The 19,046-nt window shown below is 38.9% G+C and overlaps 1 protein-coding gene across 2 annotated transcripts in view; it reads right to left on the bottom strand.

Moving 5' to 3' along the window:
• Nucleotides 1-18,731, bottom strand: part of LOC129778511 (glutaredoxin domain-containing cysteine-rich protein CG12206-like) — a 127,621-nt gene extending 108,890 nt beyond the window's left edge. The window contains exon 1 of one of the 2 annotated variants that reach the window (XM_055785450.1): nucleotides 17,272-18,731. The gene's annotated coding sequence lies outside the window, so the exon portion shown is untranslated. Of the gene's footprint in view, nucleotides 1-6,553; nucleotides 7,458-17,271 lie in introns of those variants that run through there. The other variant, XM_055785458.1, reaches the window with a different exon arrangement.
• Nucleotides 18,732-19,046: the final 315 nt, after the last annotated feature.

The following is a 19,046-nucleotide window of genomic DNA, read 5'->3' on the forward strand; positions in this document are numbered from 1 at the left end:
AAAATTCGAGTACCCGAGATGCCTGGGTGTAAATTTGGCACCCCATTTTTTTAATTTTTTCAAATTAAAAGGATCGTCCTAAAATAACTGTAAAATGTATTTTTTGACATTTTCATACAAAATAGAAGTGAAGTACACTATCTTACGTAAATTAACTCAACTTTGACGAAAAAGCATGCAATTTTACAAAACAAAGAGGAACAAAAAAACGTTTTGACGTAGGACTACGTCTTTCATTTCTATACCGGGGTGTAAAACCAAAGTTTCGAGAACGAAAGCGTTACGCTGGAGACCGAGATTTTGAGCGTTAATAGCTCTTAAACAACTGAACGAAATGGTATGATAAACACTTCATTTGAAAGATAAAATGTCTACGCGTCATATACTTGTTACTTTTTCATCCAAAAACTTGTTTCAATAGTCTTAAAATTGCCTTCAAAACAGGCTATTGAAATCAAAAATCGGTATATAAGCGAGCGCCGCTCGTAAACCCACTCTGTTATGATTGAACAGCGATTGGAGCATGTTGTCGCTGTTGTTGTGAAGCTAATTTCGTTTATCATGAATGCGCTGATGAACGGTGTCACCAAGAGCCTGTTTGTGCACCTAAGGCCAAAAGGGAATCCATCAGGAGGAGAGTGATGCCACGGTTCCGCTTGAAACATCGGAGCAGCCGCCACACACACACACACATACACGCGCGGAATTCTCGTTGCTATCATCGTTGCTGAAAAATAATCTGCCAGTTCCCCTGGGAATTGAAAAATACATTCATGCGAAATAGTTTATTTTAATGTTTTCTATCAATATAACACTGCAACCAAATACATTTGGTTTTGTTATTTTTCAATCAATCGCAATTAACAGGAAAGCTTCTGTAAATTTTTTTTTCCCCATCAGTGGAAATTTTCGTATCCAATATTGGATGCATAACATGAAAAACGGAAAATGTTTCACATCGCGAAAATCAAGTCATTTTCGAGCGATTATTTGCTTTCTACTCATATAATGCTTCGACCAACATTTCGTTTTGGATTTTTTCAATCAAGTGCGATCAACGTAAGACCACGTCTTTCGGCAATTTATTAGAGGTGCAATGAATCTTTAGGAATTCCCGCTCTACGCGCACTGGCAAACAATGTTTACTCAACAATTTCTCAAACTAGAAATGGGTGTTGTGAGAGAGGATTAGCGAACGCGAAAACGACAAACGGGAGAAAGATACGTTTGGAGGTTGAAGGAAATTGGCAGAAAACTTCTTCATTCTATCATTCAAATAATGTGATTCATACCACATTTGTGCTCCCGTGGCCGAGTGGTTAGCGTCAAACCTAACATGCCGGGGGTTCGGGTTCGATTCCCGTTCTGGTCGGGGAAATTTTTCTTCAAAGAAATTTCCTCTGACTTGCACTGTGGTCAGGCGTATTCTAGAGCTTGCCACTCAGAATGCATTCAAGGCGTGTTATTTGGCATAGAAATCTCAACTAAGTACTAATGAAAATGACGCAAGTAATACTACGTTGAGACGGCGGAGTTCCTCTAGGAACGTTAGTGCCATATAAGAAGAAGAAGAAGATTCATACCACATCGTTTTGCCAGAAAGAGATTATTAATGCTCAAAGGAGGAATCGAGTCCTCCGAGGAAATTACCCAGCGCAAATTAGAGTCGACTATCGATTGCGGCATTCGTACACAAATAATTTTATAATGCAGTTTCACCAAAGTGATTTCTTCGGATATATTCACTACATCATGTCATGTATTTCATATTCTTCATAAGGAAATCCATATCCATGGCACCTATCGGTAACGAATTATTATCGAAACCACGATTTTCGCTAAATGCTCCTTTCAGTTCGGCCTGTAAAAAACTTTTCTGTACTCTAATCCATCAAATTTGGAGCCCTGAAAAGGGCCGTTGATTATATGCTAAGCTAATATAGCACGCTCTCCTCGGATACGATGGGCCAGCTGGATGTCCTTGGGCATGATGTGACGCGTTTTGCATGGATAGCACACAAAATGGTATCTTCGAATAAGCCTCCTGCAGCGTCATAACCGCGGAACTTTGGAAGCGCAAGTCGGTTTTGAAGTCCTGAGCAATTCCACGAACCAAATGCTGCAAAGGTAGCTTGCGGATCGGTGAACTGTGTCTGTGAGTGTCTGTTCACCATAGAAACGTTTCGTGCTCCCTGAAACCTCCACATGCCAAATTTGTCTCCATTTGCTTGATAAGTTCTCGAGTTATGCACACCTCCCCACCCCTCCTTATGGAGGGGGAGGAGTGTCAAACCACCAGAGAATCATTTATTTTATTTGGTTCCATTTGCTTGATTAGTTTTTGAGTTATGCAGAAATTTGTGTTTCCAATCACCTTCATTCAATGAGATTTATCGAAAAATTGATAGCCTGAGTGCCTCACGAGCTAAACGAAAAAACCAAAGAAAGTCGCCTTCAAACACTGGGAAATGCTTGAAAAGAATACTGCGGCCAACAAGGAGCTCTACTTTGCCCAGCTTCATCGCGTGATAGAGGCTATTCGACTGGAAGGACCTAATCGACATGGTCAAACCATACTCCTTGGGTATATTCGGCACTATTTAAAAAACCGTTTCACAAACCCTAGTAACCCTAATTTAGGATGGTGTTTACTTTCTCTGTTTTCTTGATTGATTGATTTATTTATTTATCTACTTATTTTTTTTGTTTATTTATTTATTTATTTTTCATTTATTTATGCATTTATTTATCTTCGATATGCCGTCGTACATATATCTTATCTACTGAGCCTGCGTGGGTGAGTCAGAACTTACCAACCAAGCTTTCTCAATCTTCAGTTCGTCATCAAAGACATGTTGCGGTCTCACGTTGTCGTGATGGAAAATAACTCATTTTCTGTTGAACAATTCTGGTGGTTTTTTTTCTTAATCTTTTCGTGTGATCTATCCAGTTGTGAACAGTGGAGCTCTGAATAATAGTTGTAGTTCATGTGTTTATGTTTGTTTATTCATTACTATCAACAGGCCTGGACATGAGTGCCCTAATGATACCTAATAACTTAATAACTTAAAATACTTAATCTACTTAAAACTATGCCTAACTGGAAAGAGCGGTCAAGAATGCCTTTCTTAAACTGGCGCGAGATAAGTGAAAGTCATAAGATAAGTAACAGCGGTTAAATACACGAGACATACTCGATACGGGTTCGTTGTAACCGTAGTTTGTGCGAGAGTGAGGAAGGCAGTGAAATGTATGTGAACGCAGGTTACGAGGGCGTATATTAAAATCGATCGACTGAAGAAGATCAGCACAATCGATTTTCGAGGAAATTAGATCGGATATAAAGGTTGCCTTCGCTACATCTCTACGTAAGCTCAACAAATCAAGTCCGATCAATTTACAACGATCCTCATAGCTGGGTAAGTTCGAAGAATCGCTCCAGGGCAAGTTGCGTAGGGCGAAACGGACGAATTTCTGCTGGATCACCTCAATTCGCTGGACACTATTTTGGTAGTAGGGAGACCATACTATAGAGCGCACTAAAGCACAATAAAGAGCTTTGATACAATGTGGGTCTTTTTTTTTTTATATATATGTATTATAGTGATTTTCAACTCATTTGGATGGTTCGTCACTTTTACTTCCATTTTTGGAAGAATGTCGGGAGTGAGAATTGAACTCGTGACCTTTAGCGTGAGAGGCATGGATGTTACCACTACGCCAGATCGCCTCCACACAATGTGGGTCTTTGAATTGCTTTGTGCTGCGAAAAATGAAACCTAACATCCTAGATGCCTTGGTGGTGATGTATGAGATATGGTCGCTGAACGTTAGCTTTGAGTCTAAGATGATACCAAGATCCTTGATAGTTACAACACGTTTCAAAGAGATATTGCGTATTTTATACGAAAATGTTACAAGCGATCGTTTCCGCGTGAACGATAAGACTGAACACTTTGCTGGATTTAAAACCATTCTATTGGTTTCGCACAAATCAGAGAAAATATCGAGTTGTTGCTGTAGGAATATCGCATCATCGACACTATTCACAGTGTAGAACAATTTAAAATCGTCCGCATATGCAAGTTTGGGACACTTTAGACAAAGATTAATATCATTGAGGTAAAGCAGGAATATATAAGGACCGAGATGACTTCCTTGAGATACGCCCGATGTCACCCGAAAAGGAGATGAAACGGTATCGCCGATTTTCACTGACATCACACGATCAGTCAGATATGAGTGTAACCAGTTCAAAAGAAAACTATGGAAACCTAGACGCTGCAGTTTGGCGACAACGATATCGTGATTGATTTTGTCGAACGCGGCCGAAAAATCTGTATAAACAGCATCGATCTGGTTACGAGACTGCAGAGAGCGGGCGATGAACGATGTGTACAGCACCAGATTTGTAGAAGTAGACCTTCTGGGCACGAAACCATGTTGTTGGTCGGAGATGTAACTACTGCAGACGTGTGAGATTAAATCCAAAACTATTATCTCAAATAGTTTGGAGAAAGAACAAAGGCAAGCGATACGTCTATAATTTTTAACGTCCTTTTTGCTGCCTTTTTTAAAAACGGGGTAAACGAATGAATTTTTCCATGCCTTCGGGAAAACTCCACAGCGTAATGAGCGACTAAACAATAGACTTACGATTACGATTACGATAGAAGGGATGCCATCTGGTCCAGGATTCGAAGATCTCTTAAGATCCAAACACGCAAGTTGTACTTTGCTGGAACTTATAGCAGGATTAATACAGATAGCAGGTAGGCAAGGTACACTACTGGCGGCTTCATAAATTTGCTCATTGTGAAGTCTTTCGCTAACGAAAACGCTAGTGAATTGTTCTCGGAATAGCTCACGTATGCTTATTTTGTTTGAAGCATCCACATTGTTGCGTGTCATTATGGTTGGTAGTCCTGACTCCTTCCTCTGTACATCAACAAAATTCTTGTGGGTTCTTTTTCAGATTACTCTGAACACGGTCCAGATGAGCTCCAAATAGCGCTCTGTTCAATTGTTTATAGTCTTTGTTGATTTCTGAGTAACGGGCTTTCCAAAAAGCACAACGGAGATTGGAAAATTTCCTCAAAGTAGAACGTTTTTCCCTCTTCAAACGTTTCAAAAGATGATTAGACCATGGCGGATAACGGGAGTTGCAGGCTGTTCTTGGGAACAAATCGATCAATCGCATAGAGGATAACATTAGATAAAGACTGCGTGGCTACCTCTATATCGTTGTCAATCAGAATGTCGTCCCAGATGATACTTGTGAAGAAACGATTCATTGATGAAAAATTCGCTTTACGATAATTATAGTAAGTAGATTCGATGGTTTCAATAAAGACGAGTGGTGACGTTTCGAGCAACGAAACAAGAAGCGGAGGATGATGACGACATCCTAGAGCGGAAGGAGCTAGAGCGGAAGGAGCTTTGATCACCGTTGTGTTGTGAACCATTTCTGAATTGGTGAAACATAGGTCGAGCATACGATTATTATCGTTGAGGATTCCGTTCATTTGACACAAACCGGCAACACTAAAACTGTCTAGTAAACGTTCGGTTAAACAGTTCATAGATTAGCGTGAAGAATATGGATACAAGTGTTTACTTGTACTCTGAGTCCAACTAATACCGGACAAATTGAAATCACCAAGTAAAAGAATGTTGTCAGTCAGTGACATTCGATTTGTTATCCAATTGAGCGAGGAGATGTGCGAATCTATTACAGTTGAGTCGTTTATGCGATCTGGAGGTATGTACGCAATGCCAATATAAGTGGTGTGGCTATAGAACGACACGGCAACCCAAATTTGCTCAACAGTACAGCCGTCAGGAGGAAGCAACTCTCGTGATATGAATTTCGAATTTATGGCCAGTAAAACTCCGCCACCAGTGGTCTTCGTACTATTTTCAACGGATCGATCTGAACGATATACTGTGTACGGAGAACCGAATAATTGTTGCGACAACGTATTACTATTGAGCCACGTTTCGGTGAAAGCATAGACATCATATGACGCATCAGAGCATGCTAGATAATATTCGTTGATCGAAGTGTTCATTCCGCCAACATTTTGGTAGTATATAATTATGTCGTGGCTCGAGTCACAGTGGGTGAGGGAGCTTTGTATAAAAAAGCGGCTTGTGTTGTTTGGGAGCTGCTTTGATGATCAACTGACTCAAGTTGTAGGTCATCAGGTGGCAGCAGCTGAACTGCCTCTGCTGATGGTTTCCGATTAGAAAAATGGAGATATAGACACACCTTCAGGCCAAAAATCATTGGATAAAATCAGTCTAACGATTGTCTCGGGAACACTTATTTTGAATGAAATAAATGATAAGGGCGGCTCCCCTTCTCGATTTTGGCGTAACAACTTGTGACATCGAATATTTGACGAGTCACAGTTGCATCTCTTCGAAATATAATGAGTTATATTCTCTGTTGTTTCTGTTGGCATGAACCTCGTTAAGTAAAACCAACAAGAACGGCGTACAACAGGAGCGACAGAGAGTGTAGGAATAGTAGGCGTTCGGCTTACATTACCTACAGTAGACGTACTACTAGCATTGCCTGCGTTAGTTGGTAGACACATGTTTGTTGCGATGTTTAGTGAATTGGTTCCGGATCTCGGATGACGAGTGTTGGTACTGGTTGTGGGTTTCCGTTGTCCATTTTGATTGGTAGCTGGTATCAATGAAGATTGAATCAGTGGCGTAGTATCATAACCAGCTTCGGCTGGACATATACCGGAGTGTAAATTACCTGTGAGAACTGATGACGTGGCTAGCACAGGTGAACAATTTATGGCATTGCTGGTATAGCGATCCTCGGTGTCATTGGGCTTTCGTGCGGTAGGTTTCCCTTGCTTCCCTTGCTTCTGTGTTGATGACATTGGTGCAGCGTGGCTGGTTGAAGCCACTAAGTGCTGATTACCACTGATATGTGGTCTTGATGACACAGATGTAGTAGCAAGAGTGCACGCGTGATGATCGACCGTTGTAGTTTGCGGGTGCCTCAGTTTGGAGTTATCTGACGACAATGGAGAATTTGACAGAGGCGTAGCATCTTCCCCAGCAGCGGCTGGGCATATACTAGTATAAATATTATCTGTGACAGTAGAAGAAGTCACTGGCACAGGCGGAGGAAGCTGAGGATAGTCCGTGTTACACGAAGTTTCAGGATTGCGCAAACTAATTGGCGAGGATTCATTCGCGATATACATGATCGGCAGAACTGAGCAGTTGTTGTTTTCATTTATTGGAATTACGCTGTGATTCATGCTCGAAGCGAAGTTGACTGGAACCGAGCGAGAAAGTCTCTTACAAGGTGCAGTATCATCAACCCTAGTGGCTGGACATATACCATGTTCAGCATTACCTGATAAAACTGCCAGATCAGATGTATCCACCGACGCATCTACTCTGATTCGTTTTCCTATTCGGGAAGATGTTAAACGTGATGAGGACAAGCTGCTAGTCCGGTTCCTTTTGTTCAAGTTAACTTCCGCAGGGTGATCGTTGTCAGCAAAGAATGAGTTGAAAACTTTGCTAAATTCGAACTGCATATTATTGATCTCATCTTCGAAGTTTCGTAAGTTTTCTGGCGCAGTAGCCTGGAGAGCGTGGCTTTGCTTCAATAAAAAGCAACAATGGCACCGTTTATCGCTTGTGGCGATGTAAACAGAGTCCGAAAATCAGAATTTATGATGATTTTGGTACGCAGATTACACTGTATGGTATTGCACACACGTTATCGGGAATCGCGTACTACTTATTGCGGAATATTTATACGATGCGAAAAGATTTACACGGTTGACTCCCTCCTTCCAATCACACCATACAAATAACATCACCTTTTTTGGCGTCTGTCCAGGCTTTGAAGTTGTTTGGTGTAGTTTGCCGCGTTTGTCCCCTGATCTTTTGCGAACGATGAACATTCATTGCCCGTCGTGATTTGCTTCAGAAGTGGATGGATTTCGTTGCATCTTGGAAATTCGGTTAATCAGACGGCCTTTTTCAAATGAGTCCCAACTGTCACATGGTGGATTTTTAGTGCATTGGCTATCTCATGCCGGTCTGACTAACTATTGACAATATGGTAATCCACCAAAATTTGTTTACAATAAATGTAACCTAAAAGGTCATATTGAGGGCGCACGATCCTCTGACACAATTGGATTAGAGCCCCCGCAGTCTGATGTCTATTTATTGGTCGATAGTCGGCTTTTTCAACAGTACGAAGAGGTATGTATAAGAGCACATTCCACAGATTCAGATGGGTGGGTGTTTGCACTTACAGCCCTACTCGATCAAACTATCGATAAAAAGTCTGTAATCCACGGGGGCTCTTAGTGTTGCCTATTCTTAATAGCACCATAGTTCAGATTGCAATTTATAAATGTTGTTATCAATTAATTTTTTTATTGTCAAAAATTAATAATTCAGGTAAAAATCGAATTATCACAGTGTGGTGTTTTGCAGATGACGAAGTCGCAGGTGGACACAATTCATAGCGTAATTTTCTACACTCGCTCCCAGTGAAGTTAGTTAGATCACCATACCCTCATTCTTCATGCTACATAATCACTTCCACCCTGGTAGCATTCGCGGAAACTGCAAGTGTCCTCTACAAGTCTCTCGATGGTGAAAACCTAACTGATTGCGCTAGCCCAGTGGGTGTCGGATTAGCAGTTTTGTCACGTTTGCACGTCATCGTATTGCACTGTTCCATTTGAAGTACACATTTTTCCAGCCCTGCAAAACTCAGATAATCACACATTCTGCTGCTCTTCCCTCTTCGTATGTGCTGTGATTGCAAATCGTACGAGCGAACGACAGATGGTGAGATACTTCGTCACGTCTTCTTGTCATGTAGCAAATGCATTTGCGAAGGTGGATAGTTGAAATAGACGAGTTGACTTTCTCTGGTGCGAATTTGTAGGTACTTACTGCTAATTGAACACTAAAGCAAAGGGCTAAAAAAATATCGGTCAGCGAAAATTTTTTTAATGGACTTACAGTTTCTCATTACTATACAGTAATGATAATGGGTCATGTCAAATTTCAAAAACCGACCATGTACATTTTGACGACCTGAACCTTTGACCTGTGCAAAATTTCAGCTCAATCGAATATGATTTAGGGTTGCCTCAAAGCGCTCACAGTTTTGATTTTTTGATCCTCGAAAATCTTCCAAGGGGAACAAAGGAAATTAGGAAAATCGAATTTTTTTTTCGATGCCAAATTACTCAACACTCCTATACTCGCGCATTGGTCTGTCAGACCGAGAAATCAATAATTCGTTCATTTTTCAGAAAATATCAAACTACGACTTTGCGATTCTCTCTAGCTTCGTTATTCGTCGTTCGTTCAAGTTCAATTTTCGGTCTGTGACACCGTGCGCAAGTATACGTGTTATGATTTTGCACGCGAGTACAGGAGGGTTAAAAATGCATAAAACGTCGAGACCTGGTGTCATCTCGGAAAAAAATTTTTGGCCGAAAATCGATCTTCTGTCCCTGAGTGGCAATGAAGTTCAGTCAGTTTTCTTGTTTGAAGATTGTTCGGGAGCAGAATCAGATTGTTTCGTGTGTCCTAAAGCGTCAAGTTTAGCGAATCTATTGAATTTTTTTTTCTTCCTTTATTAAAGAGATTTTCAGCCAAAGGCTGGTTCATCTCTAACGATCTATTGAAATGATAAATCCCCCATCCCCCGCTCCCTTTCATACTGAATCCCTGCTATTCTTCAAAAAAATGTTCCATCTTTAGCTTCCCATATAGATGCCCCACCAATTCATTTTAATTCAAAAGTTCCCCGATCCAAGGCTTACCTTCTTGGAAGGCACCATTTTTGAGCGACAAATAACCTATCATGATTTTTTTGTACTCCTCGTAGTTATGTACTCTCCAATTGGCAACACAATTGGAGTGAAGATAATATGGGTCGCTGGTTACATACAAATATTCCCAAGGTATCGATAAACGCATGGTTCAAGAGATTGAATGTAGATCGGGACTTCATTCGCGTGATGTCCCGCCTCATGTCATTACTTGTTAGATGCACATCTGTATCGCATTGGGATCGTTGATAGTAATATTTGCGTTTGTGGTGATGATTATCATGACATCGAGCATGTGGTTTGGTCCTGTATAAACTCTCATTCTGCCAAAGCTCATCTATCGGATTCACTCAGGACACTAGTAAGGCAATCTGACATGGTTAGAGACATCTTAGCTAGTCGCGACCTCAACCTTATGCTTTCCTTTTACCAATTTCTCAAAAGAAATGATATCTCTGTTTAATTCCTTCCTTCCTCATCAAACCAAACTACCCCACTCGCTCCATCCTAGTCCAAAATCCTAATCCTGTCCAATCGATCTAGTGTTAGATTTAGTTATTACTGAATTGTTAGTCTTAATTATATAGAAATAAAGTTATATTTTAAGGTGATATTTGACTATGTGAACGTTAGATAATAAGTAATTGAGTCTGATTAATAAACGTTTTGAAAAAATAATAATAAAACAATGGATAAGTAAAATATTATTTGTTTCATTGGTTCAGAGCTCAAAAAACATCAGAAATTCGTGCCTCTACACTAGAATGTCCTCTTAAGTTAATCATATGATCGCTGTCTAGAGTGAAACGAAACGTAACTGTCACTGCCAGTCCTTGAATGAAAAAATTTATACCTCTTGCCTGATGGAATGTTACATGCTTTTTATGATGTTTTATTTTCTAGAACTTCAAACTTAATAAAAAAATATATCGAAAGCACCATTTTCTTGTACAAATACCACCAATGATTTCGAATAGGCCAAATAGATGCTATCGACGAATCGAGCCTTTGATCAGTGGTGGATAACGACATACAATGTGCTATTTGCTATGTTGATATACCTTATCACCTTCTGGTCTTGATGGCTTTTTATGGCTTTGACACTGGAAAAATATGTCACCCCAACCAAACCCAAGCCTCATTATGCGAAGAGTTATGAGTTTCCTACTACGATTTTGTACGTATTAGACAAATTCAATTACGACTCTAGGTGAATAGACTCAACTTTTTTCAAAAAAAATTTTTCGTCTAAAACGACTATTTAGACAAAAAGTGTTTCAGTGTCGAAAAGTCATTTTTTGACAAAAAAAAATGTTTGGACTTATCATCTAAATCTCGACGTTTCATGCAATTCGAGGACATTTGGCATCAAATTTTTTTTCTACAACCCCAATTTCCTTCACTCCCCCTTTGGGTGGTTTTTCGATTTTGAGAAAACTTTTGAGATTTGCGACAATAGTAAATGAAGTCCGTATGGGTTAATGTTTTGCGGAGGGTATTTTATCGTGCAAATAAGCATTTCGCAGGGAGTCCCGTACGAAAAATCGATATGACGATTTGCATTGGCACTAAACCCAAAAAAAAGTCCCAGAGTGTCGATTTGTGACAAAAAAATCGAGATGACAGTAGATCTCAACGTTTCATGCAATTTGAAGACATTTGGCATCAAAATTTATTTTTAAAACCCCTATTTCTTTTATTCTCTCCTTGGGTGATTTTTCGGTTTTCAAAAAACTCAAACTATGACCGCTGTGCGACACTAGTAAATGAAGTCGATTCAGTCGAGTTTCTTGCGGGGCCCAAATTCAACTGTCGGTGCACTAGAGAAATGAGCGTACAATGATAATAGTGAATTCGGGTTCGATTCAGGACTACTTTTCACTTGAATCCGAATGAAATCAATCGACTGCTCATTAGAAAACATATAAAAATAATTTTTCAACCAATTGTACAGTGTTGCCTATATTAATAAACAGTTAAAGTCAACCGAACGTACTTGCTCTATATACTATATTCGATGACGATGAATAACTACAATTTTATTGAAAAATACGGAATATTCTGTTCAATCGATTGCGAAGATTCTGTGAATACATGATGTATACTATGTCATATGTCACTTTTGTGGGAAAATAATCGTCATAAACTATATCACATTTGGCAACTCCGACTTTTCACGTGATTCGTTTTCATTGTTCTTTGCGCTTGGTAGATAAAAAGCTAAAAGAAGAAAAGCTAGTTGCAAGATTTTTTTTTTTGTGCAATCGGATAGGTCCCTAGATCCTTGTTTATTCCAAAAAGTTATTTCTTAGACGCACATGTGTTTCTTCATCCTAAAAATATTCACCGGACGGTGTTTTACTAGTCAAGCCTTTTCATTTGGTATTCATGTTGATGGGATTTTGAAAAAAAAACATATATCGCCATTTTGGATTTGTATTTTAACAAATAACTATGTTCTACTAGTCAAACCATTTCGTTTGTACCCATATTGATGAATTGAAAAAAAATATCGCCATTTTGTGATGGCGGCCATTTTGGATTTGCATTTTTCATAAATAACTGCGTTCTACTAGTCAAGCCCTTTCATTTGATACCCATATTGATAAGGTTTTGATAAAATATGTAGTCCGCCATTTTGTAGCGGCCGCCATCTTGGATTTTCAAGTTCATGGAAAACGCAGTTTTATAACGACAGCAGAGATAAAGGCGTGTTCCAAATTTCAGATCAATCGGCCAAAAGGAAGAGGGTTAAATTTCTATTGATGTGGGACAAACCTACAGATAAACATACAAACGTACTTACAATAGGTCATGCTCAATGGACCGTTTAAAAGTATAGTATTAAAATTAAATTTTTATGTTTTTGATTTTCAGATTGTTCTACATATCCCATATTTACATTTAAGTGCCTATTCTATCAAATTCCGATTACAAATCCTATTCAAATTGAACCAGAAAAGTGTCACCCATATCTGGGTGACGGGGCATCCCAGGAAATACACCCGTCACCCAGATATGGGTGCCATTTTAGGGTGGTCCGAAAAATCTTTTTTTTCAACTTTTTCCCAAAAATGACTTTTTTCAAAAATTCATAACTTTTGTATCACTGAACCGATTTAGATGATCGACATATCAAATTGAAGCCAATGAGCTAGCCTTTTGAAATTGGTATTAAAAGATGTTGAGCTCGCAATAACAATGGATTTTGTTTTCGTAATTATTGATTGTAGTTGGTTTTTGTTGTTTTCATGGCTTTGGACTAGATGGCACCTTTTTTTATATTTTTTCTTGAAAGCTGAACATTTTTCACATAACATATCTAGATATCAGAGATGCTATTTTTTCGTTTTTGAGATATGATTATTCAAAGTTAACCGGTGGTCCAAAAAATCATTTTTTCCTCTGATCCAAAAATGACTTTTTGCAAAAATTCTAAACATTTGAACTACTGAACCGATTTAGATTATCGACATATCAAATAGAAGCCAATAAGCTAACCTTCTTTGAAAAAATATCACACGTTTGAGAAGGCTGGATTTTAGTCGCATAGGTCTAGTCTAGTCACAAAGGAATGTTGAACGAAGACTTAAAACATGTTAAATTTGAAAAATTATATTTAAAAAAAGAAAAAAATAGCATCTCTGACATTGAAATATGTTATGTAAAAAATCATCTGCTTTCAAGAAAAAATATAAAAAAATACAACGCACACTAGTCCAAAGCCATGAAAACAACAAGAAACGAATACAATCAATAATTACGAAAGCGATATCATTTTTTTCTTGCTAGTTCATACAGGGTTTTCCAACTTTAAATTCCGAAAGTAAATTGAAATAAAACACACTTAGAATTCGAAATTCGAATTTCGATGCGTCCCTCAAATTTCGTTCGCAATATGGCCATTTTCGATCGTGTTGTGTGGCACGTTTAGGGTGTAATAAACTTAACTGTTGGAGAAAACATGCCTTCATCTAAGAGATATTACCAATCATCAGCAACGGATGGAGGCTAGTTTTTTACATCACAGTTCTGAATTCGCTAATGCTAATGCTAATGCTAATGAAGATTTTAGGGTGTAATAAATGATTCTATCGTGGTAAGATACTCCTGCCCCCTCCTATACAAATGAAACACAAATTTCTGCATAACTCGAGAACTAATCAAGCAAACGAAACCAAATGTGGCATGTGGAGGTTTTAGAATGCAATAAATGTTTCTATGGTGGTTAGATACTGCTCCCCCCCTCTCTTAGGGTGGACTGTCATACAAATGAAGAACACATTTCTGCATAACTCGAAAACTTATCAAGCAAATGGAGCCAAATTTGACATGTGAAGATTTTAGGAGGCACGAAACGTTTTTATGGTGAACAGACACTCCTCCCCCCTCTCTAAGGAAATAAGAGGGGAGAGGTCTGTTTTTATTCTATCATATTTTCTGTGTCAAACATTTTTTCCATGTAACGGAGAAACATGTTATTTGCAAGTGGTTGAAAAATCTTGAACGAGAATTGTGTCTGAAAATAATCTGATATTATAATGATGATAGAAGTACTAGGAATTTTATAGTAAAAGGTAAATTCAGTGGGGCTATTAGAAAATCAATCAATAAACAGTTCTGCGATTGGAATCATGAACCTGCGCTTAGTAAGAAAACGTGACTGTTTGAAAGTATTGATAACAAAAAACAAATTCTGGGCGAGACGAAGTTTGCCGGGCCAGCTAGTTTTTTAATAAAAGGCTAGCTCATTGGCTTCAATTTAATATATCGATTGTCTTAATCGGTTCAGTAGTTCAAATGTTTTGGATTTTCGAAAAGGTAATTTTCGGAAGAAAAGGCGAAAAATTCCATCGGTTGGTTTTGTAAAATCTTAACTTTAGAACGACAAAAATCACATCTCTGATTTTTGGATATGTTATGTAAAGAAACCTCAGCTTTCAAGAAAAAATATAGAAAATATAGCGCTCTCTAGTCCGACGCCATGAAAACATCAAAAATCGAATACAATCAATGAAAACAAAATCCAACTTTTTTGCAAGTATCATATTTTTCTAAAAACCTAATTGTTTTTAATTTGATATGACGATCATCCGAATCGGTCCAGTTGTTCAAACGAATTTTCGAAGAAAGTCATTTTTGGGAAAAAGGCGAAAAAATGATTTTTCGGACCACCCTAAAATGGAAATGAGCACCCTAATGAAAAAATAAAAAAAATGGGTCTAATATTATGCGATAAAACACAAATACACCACTTTTCACGAAAATCTGAGAACCACTATATCGGTTTGACACGGAATGGTTGTATATATAGTTTTAACAATATATTTAAAAATTCGGCTCCTTTAAACATTTGAAACTGAGTCTGTAAAAATAAACGAATTTATAAAAAAGTCACAGGAGGGTTGTGTCCGAGACAAGACCGCATAGTTGTTGGTTTTGGATATGTTTGAAGAAATACATCGTTAAACCCTTTGATAATGATTTGGTGGTCCTGAAAAGAGCCTTTTTGTTTGGTTGTTGGTTATTGTTTGTTCACTTCACCAGTGTTTACCGAGTGATGATGACAGAAGGATGGTAAATAGTCGTTGGATGTCGCGTATCAGATAAAAGATACCGAAGGGGAACGATATATGATGAAAGTCGCCCTCTGTGACCCTAGACGAGATGCCTCCTGTATTATGCATGGATGAAATAAAGAAAAAAAAATCACCAATGTAATATGAAATAATCACTAATACCGAACACAATAATCATTTTTTCTCATCAGTAAAAACATAATACTTTAATATAGAGAAAAAATATTTGAAATAGAATAGGTAATTTTATTTTATAATTTTTACTTTCCGAGTGTTTATTCAACCCAATGCGAATTTTAATGGGACTAACAACACTTAATACTATATGTAGAGTATATAGGAAATCACTACCCTCCTCTAATATTTCTTCACTTTTCCATTTTTTCTCGCCGTGTAAACTTTCCTTGGGTGAAAATGAACACAACAAAACAGACGGCTCAAACCAAACGACTCGTTCTCGAGCCGAAACACACCTTGGTTTTTACTTATGAAAATTGAAATAAATCGTTTCATATACAATTTTATGCTTACACTTGTGCTAAATTTTTCACAGTACACGATCGATCATTGATATGAAATTTCACGAAGCAACCAACTTTAAAGTTCCAAATTTAAATTCTATTTGCAAGAATTAATCGTATCACTCACCTTACTTGCAATATTAAAATGCCCCCGACTTGCATATACTTGCAATGTCGATTTCCCCCAGGCAGATTTGTTTTAATGTCTCTGTTAGGGAATACATTTCGGCGGGAGCACAAGCTCCCCCTTCTTTTAAGTATTTGCAATGACGATTTCCCCCAGGCAGCTTGGTTTTGATGTCTCTGTTAGGGACCCGTCGCATGTGTCATCAATTTCGGCCAATCAGAAGTGGGTATTTCCGTTAGGATAGGGGTTGAGATTTTTCAATTGTTCGATAGTTAGTTTCATGACATATATTTTTTTCTTCAATATAAAAAATTGTTATGGAGTGCCGAAATTGATTGACGCGAAATTTTTATCAATCCATCATGAAATGACTGAGCAATAAGGGTTTGAAATTGGACAATTTTCACGTGCTCGATTTTCGACTTTCAATTTGTACCCCAATATGTTCCCGAGAGACGTTCAACGCTTTGTTGGAAGACGTTCGAATATCCCTAATGTCGTCAAGAATGTTATTTTTATTAAGCCTTGATTCCCGAGAAAAGACAAAAGTCACAGGGTGTCAAATCGAGCGACCAGCACGCACAATCAATGATTTGAGGCTCGGCTCATTATCATGTATTATCCTGTATCCGTTTTACGTTTATTGACACACTGTGTATAACATCATTATTTTTAATCAATTAGTATTGTTTGAAAACATACACTGAAAGTTGGCGCCAAAAATTAGTGTTTTATTGAAGTTCCCCATTAAAATGTAATTAAAATTGCCTGCTGCAAATCCGAGGTTTTAGAAACGACGACGACGATATTGAATTAGAGAGACTTTAAACTCTGAGAGTTCATTACTCTCTGGTTTTAGGAACAAAAAAAAAAAAAAAAGAACATATTACATTTAATGTTTGCACGAATATAATTTTCAGAATTACATATTTTCTCACATACATACACCCTTTTTGAAAAATACTCTTTGATCGGAACATTATTTACACCAGAAATATTTAGTCACTTATCCCGAAAGCTTGAGCAACTTTCAATCAAATTGATGATTTGATGCTTAGGTCTGATCGATTCATCATTTCGCGTAGAATTGGTCTAATATAGTTTGTGAACGGAGTAAAAAATTCACCCAGCTAGATATATTCGTTCTCATTTGGTAAACATCACTAGCACAAGTTTATAGCTTTTTAAGAACTTACCTATCTCATCTCTCCTCATGATATCGTAGAATTCATACGTATCTATATCATGTATCGGAATTCACTGATAACTGTGACGAACATCATTATCGTAAATTACACATCCAAACTTTGTTTACCGGACAATTTATAAACAGACCACAGCTCCATTCGATTTTCACGGTCAACCGATTCACAAATCCATGAAATCTCCAACGATTAGGTCTCAAACTGTCATCGATAAGCAGCACACCAAACCGCTCGTTTTCCACCTGAACAGGTTTGCAACCTCCTTCTTCTTATTATATGCATACACAAATGTGCCTCAAGTTCACCGCTCAGTGTCTTGCCTCCGAATGATCCGAAGAATCCTTGATATTTTAGTCACATTAATTCATACACGGTAGATGATGAGGTAGTCAAAACACTCTTCAGTTAGCGATCACTGGTCACGTATTGCGCAATCCGAAAGAAGGGTTCTACTTACTACGCGGACGCATAACATACGCAGCACACGTTCGTATCGTAACACAGATTCCTCAGTACTTCAGTCCGCTTATCAGCGAAATGGCTGCACTGACTGCCCACGCGGCAATTGACCTCCTACCGATACCTGCGAACTGACGCGATTGGATGTGAAAGAGCAGAAAACGGTTCCTGCTACTTTGATACCGTAAAGCCCCAATTTTTCTCCGATTTTTAATGTTTTTTTTATTTGGATCGCTGAATTTCACATTTAAGCGCGCGCGCACACACACACATACACTTAATCTCGCGTTGACACGGGCACTTATTTTCTTTTCTATGTCTCCTGCGATCGGCCGATAGAGGATCGAGACTTTCTATCAACAGCGCAACCGCCCTCGGCCTCCTTCACACGTATCGGACCGTTGACTATAATTTCACCGCGCTTCACTATCTTGGGTTGGCCAAAATTTTGCACTTACACTCGAATCGGAAACTCCCCACACGTATCCAATAAAACAATCCAATCAGTGAGGTATTTGCGGCACACATTTACCTTGCGTTCTCGCAAAACATGCGTTCCAGGGCATCATGTCCACTTAACGTAAGAAGCCTTTGAAGCAATGTCCTCTCTGCCCACTGATAATAACTGGCGCTCGATAGATGATGATAACACGGCGGCAAAATAGCAAGTTACTTTTCGTGCGACCTACACCGGCAACTTGTTTTTCTTTTTTGCCTCTGCTCTCCGCGCGTTATCTACGCAGAGAAATTATGTTACCGATAAAAATTATGAGCGCGACCGCGGCTGAAGTTTCAAAGCAACAATCGCTTTTTTTTTGGTTTAGTTCCTCGGCGTATCAAAACCTGAATCACCGCGTCGTCGTCGGTGGCGGTGGCTTCTCCTCCTGCACCTGTGTAACTGCTTGCTGGTGGCTGCTATGCGATTACGACAACGAACGATTGTGACTACTAGTGGCGGCAGCGCGTGGTTACGGTCAAGCGACCGGCTGTTCCGCTGCTGCATGGATCCAACTCTCGATCCGCCTCGGCTCGGCTGAGATTCACCGCGCTGCTGAGCGGGAATGTTGCGGAGATTGAGTTACGCTCGATGAAGCGCCGGAATGCACAGGTGCTTCTTGGGTGGGAGCCCGTTCATGGCGAGGGCGCTCAACTGAGCTGAGCGCCTTGCCGGTTCGAAGCGGAAAGCTCACTTTTGGATCATCCTGAAACAGCTGAGATGACAAAACACAGTTCATCCGATTCGTGGGGTTCAGTACTCAGCATTTGGATTAAAAATGAAATAAATTGGGGTTGGTCAATGATCAAGT

Source organism: Toxorhynchites rutilus, chromosome 1 (assembly GCF_029784135.1).
Source record: "Toxorhynchites rutilus septentrionalis strain SRP chromosome 1, ASM2978413v1, whole genome shotgun sequence".
NCBI classification, from domain to species: domain Eukaryota; kingdom Metazoa; phylum Arthropoda; class Insecta; order Diptera; family Culicidae; genus Toxorhynchites; species Toxorhynchites rutilus.